Source organism: Rhyacophila brunnea, unplaced genomic scaffold (genome assembly GCF_057557595.1).
Source record: "Rhyacophila brunnea isolate RB1 unplaced genomic scaffold, BYU_Rbru_1.0 scaffold_6, whole genome shotgun sequence".
In the NCBI taxonomy this organism is placed as follows: Eukaryota; Metazoa; Arthropoda; class Insecta; order Trichoptera; family Rhyacophilidae; genus Rhyacophila; species Rhyacophila brunnea.
Genome location: NW_028233276.1, coordinates 26,392,296 through 26,397,392, shown reverse-complemented (window position 1 = coordinate 26,397,392; position 5,097 = coordinate 26,392,296).

The window sequence follows — 5,097 nt, the reverse complement described above, 5'->3', positions numbered from 1 at the left end:
GACACTTTAAGGCTAACGATACATACCTTGACTGCGGTTATAACTAAATGTTATTGCGAGCTGTCGCATCTACAACTCACCACCATTTTTTGTTGTTGAATGTGCGCGGCCTAACGGTCATAATTATTAAGATCGTTAGTATCCATATCGTCCGCGTTGTTTTGTCTTTTAGACATGATGTTTTTGAGTAAAAAAGATTTAAAAAAAATTGGTGCGTGTACTTATGTACGCGCATTAGAAGTTATACTTCTTTGGTAACAAAACAAAAACAAAACAAATACGATAAAATAATTGAAGAAAGATATTTAATGCAATGAATAAAGTTTTTATTAAAAAGCATAATTAAATTAAAATGATATTTATTTATATACAGTTAAATTATTTTTACAAAATTTATTAAACAAAATAAAATAACAATAACCACGTGTTATGCTGAGTAACTTGCGTTTGTATACAGCTGACTGATTCGCACATGCGCGTTGGGTATACCCCGATCACGGCTAACGTCATCATGTCGCTTTTACCCAACGGTGTGCGCGCGCAGCTCTCAATTTTACTCTCTACTAAACGTGCCAAAAGAAAGTAGGTATAACTTCAAAAACTATATTCAGTGTCTGTGTTATGAAAATAGTCAAAACTATGTCAAAAGTGAAATATTTCCAAGTCACATACAGATAGAGTTGGGTTTCGGGAATTTCTCGACGGGAATTCTCGAGAAATATTCGAGATTTTCCATCCCGAATCTCGAGAATGGAAATTTTTAACATTTCGGGAAATCCCGGATCTCAAGAATCTTTTCTCGGGATTCGGGATTTCTTCATTATCAAATATTAATTGAAAAAACGATTTTCTATATGGAAAAAGTGGACAAAAACACAAAACGTTCAAAAACTGATCGGGGCATTTAACACAATGAAGCCAACGTCAACTCAAAATGAGCGCAATTTTTGCAACATCAGGGAATTTTGTGTCTCAAAAGCGTACGCGATTGTCAGAAGCAGCGATTGACAGTCTGTGTTTTTTGGAAGTCAATGTTTGAAGTAATGTTTTGAATTATTTTTGTTTTCCTACATCTATTTTGTTTGTCTTCTTACATTATTCGTCTGTTTTTACAATGATTTTAGGATTTTTACAGTTTTTTTTTCAATTTCCTGATATCTCGAGAATTCTCGAGAATTCTTTTCTGGAAATACCCAACTCTACATAGAGACAATTATATTTTAGATATAGTAGATAAAATCACCAACGCATTGTTACTTATTCTATGTTATCATCGTATCTTGTAAATGACCTGAGAATACATTCATTATACATAAAGAATAAAGACCTTACTAATTTAAATACCTGAGCGATTTTCAAAAAAGATATTCCGCGAATCGCAAGCGATGGCCTAATTGCATTATCTCATTCAAATTTTACTCGGAGTATATTATTTAGGCTTCCTGCTTCCTTTGAGATTCGAGATAGTAAGTCCTTTTGAATTCTCAAAGCCGGGACATTCGCGCCATTTCTTGTTCCATAACACTTCCCACGCTGTGTGCCTAATTGCATTTTGTTCCACTCCAAGAAAGAGCATCGCGAATTCACAGACATAACAATTCGGCACATAAAAATGCAACCACGTAAGTTGTAAAACCAGCCAGACCTTTTCCAGTGCATTCAGAAATATTGTTATAATCGTTTTTGCGAGCTTTCCTATAGTTAGGTACCTAAAGCAATCGTTATCGTTTTTTTTAAAGTATAATTGGATGCATTTTATGGATTGCTAATTGAACGCAGAACTTGTTTTATATATTTTAAAATACGTATTTATTATTTAAACAAATGCATTGAAATATAAAATTAACATTAAAAATGGCGGAGCAGATAGTTGAATGCCTGTCATTGGAACTGTGGTCGCGCTTTCAAATCGCGTGTGTGGATGAAAGACAAATAAATGTTTTTTTTCAATTAATCTTTGGTTTAAACCAAGAATTAAAAACCTTTTCACACTCATGTGTCTCATTTTGTTTTAATTAAAAGTATTTAAGGGAAGATAAGGGTTGAAAATACCAATATTTTTTTTTTGTTTCAATTATTCTCATGTATGAGAATGATTTATAAAAACGAAACCGAATGAATAAATAAATTAATATAAAAATTAATAATAGTCTATGCGTAAGTAACTGTGTGTGTTCTTACTAAATGCGATTATTGTGACTGCTTAACCAAATTCTTGAAATTACGTGAAGTGAAAATTCGAAGTAGACGTGCAGATGTTTATCGATCAGTCGAGATTTTTTTAAAACTCATGGGAGAAAATGCTTGTTCGGAATATAATATGTGCTTCCTTCCAAATGCGATAATCATCTTTTTCGCGAAATTGATCGCTCGAAACTGAAGCAACGTTGATTTTCGTAACAAAAATCTATTTTTTAATGTTTCCTTATGTTGTAATTCCAAAATTTATACTAATTAATAAATGCGATTCGCGGGCCACTGGTTGCCAATTCCTGATATAGAACAAGGACCAAATGGCTAACAATCATTCATCACCTAAAAGCTCTGTTAATATAACTTTGAATTTTTAATTAAATTGTTGGGTCTATTAGGACCGAGAAGAATAGAAAGGTGAAAGAGTCACTTTCATAGAGGCAGATGATGATAGCACTTTGTTTTTCAACGTACAAAAAATAGTAGTTTCTAACCATTTCGCGAAAGGTATGCTAAAACTATTTTCACTCTGAATTTAACCTTTCTCACACGAAATAGTTTTATTTCAGAGCATTTATCCCACCTTCTCGTCATAATAAATTTACCTGCCAAAATTCAACAGTCAGCGGAGCCATATATTTCCACGTAAATGCATTAAGTGTTTCGAAGCTTGAGTTTAAGGGAAAACTCAATTAGGAATATACGAACAATTCGAGTTAGTCAAGACGCCACAATGTGATTACAACTTGCAAGTACACAAATCCTTGAAGAGGGGAAGTCCCTGTTAGGCTTGATGGATGGCTGTTTCTAAATTACCCTATAAATAAAAAAAAAACTGATTGGTAGTAGAATTGCCATGATTTATCTGTCTTATTTTATGATGATTATTTAATTTATATATGGTATTTTATATTACTTGTATACATAGATAGAACAAGTTACCTATATTAAAGGAAGTAATTGTTCAATATTGCATACACAAAAGATTTGATTATGTTAGATTGTTATTAATGAAAATAGATAAGTTATTTTGAAAAATCTATTAGGGTTAGATTAGAACTGATCCAAACTCACCACTCGGGTCATTTTTTTTTTGAGTTTTTGAAGAAAACAAATAACATTTAAAAAATATACAAAGTAGGTATATCACTGAAAATATCTACGACTACATAGACTTTTGTGAAGATTTGTTGCTTGCCAATCTTTGTAGCACTTAGTCTCATGCTATGTATTGAATTACAAAAGATATGTGAATTATTTTCATCTAGTCAGTGGGATTTGAACTTGCATGTTTTGCTCTGGTTTATATTATGTAGATTTGACACAGTTTATTTTAATAATTGGAAATATTTAAAGCAATGTACGTGTAAGAAGTTTATCAGCGTTATCATTCTTTCGACCATGTCCGATGATCATATGGGCCTCCACAAAGTAGAGGTTTGTATTAACAGATTTTTAGTTTTTTACGAGAAATGGATGTTAGCCACTTGCTCAAGCTATTAGGTCCCATATCCTGACAGACACAAATTTAAAAACAATATGTGTACGCGCGGCCACCGTGGGTGTTATCATTATCATATTAATATTTATTTTTCTAAATACTTATATAGTTACTAAATGTATATTTTTGAAATTGATATCAAGAATCTTTATATTATTTCTCAGTAGAAATTAAGACAATTATATACTTACTTATGTATTTTATATGTTGATATTGAAAACTATGGTAAAAAAATATGTCCGTATATAATAATATGATCTCTCGTTTTAGTAACGATGTCTACACGTAGAAATTCAGTATGTATTTTAAATCGACTTTATTGTGTAGCAGGTTTTCATCTTACACATGAAACGAAGCCAGTGTATGCAAAGAGCACACCTGTGTGAAAGCGCAGTTTACGGTTACCTGTTATATTTCATGAAACATTTCCCCGTGTCTGGAATTCTAATTCTCGCTGAGCGATCTATTTCTATTGCATCACGAAAGGTAGCTATCGCAGGCGGTGGTAGGTATACAATATGGTGGTATATTTTAATAGAATTATTATTCGCGAACAATTCGTCCAAAATAAATCATTATCATCATCTTCACTCTTGATCCAGAAGATAATGAAACCCTCTTCATTCTTCCTGGACCTTGGTCTTTTATTCTCAAACTTTATTATCTAATAGATCCAGCTGACTCTTGATCACCATTAAGGTTCTTCAATATATCTTAGGTGCTACTTGTAGTCGATGTTGTGATTTGTCTGCACATGATCTTTTCTTTGAGCGATGTAATCTGCATATCTTTACTTTGAGGTCTTGACACATTGAATCCATTTCCCCCACATTCTCATACATAGTTGTGTTACTTTACACTGGATGATGGAAAGTCACTCTTAAATATTTGAGCGTCCATGTGTACTCTATATCAGATGGATGATTTACAGGCGTATACGTATTGATACCTTGATGGTATATAATCCGACCATATTTTAATGTTTGCTGGTCAATCGTTCAGTCTAAATCCGATTGTGTTTAAAATGAGCGATTCAACCATCGATTAAATATAACGATTCAACGCATAAAAATAAACCAGATTCATGTCCAAAATGTTCTAAATCTAGTGAGTGGGTTGCTCTTATAGATTTTATCAGAAATGTAGGATTACTAAAACGTATTTTCTTATGTGAATTTTATAAAGATATTTTATATCTAATATCGACAAATAATTTCAGGAAAGTTATTGAAGAAATTGGTTTAGGTACCACAATTTTCACGTCGAGTACCTACCTATGAAGTTATATACTCCATCAAAGTTGTTTCTTAAGGGGAAGAATCAGTGAAGTGTAATAACTTGCTATTGCCGAGATAAATGTAAAGGAAAATTAACCACTAAGGAAATATAATTTTTCATGTAGT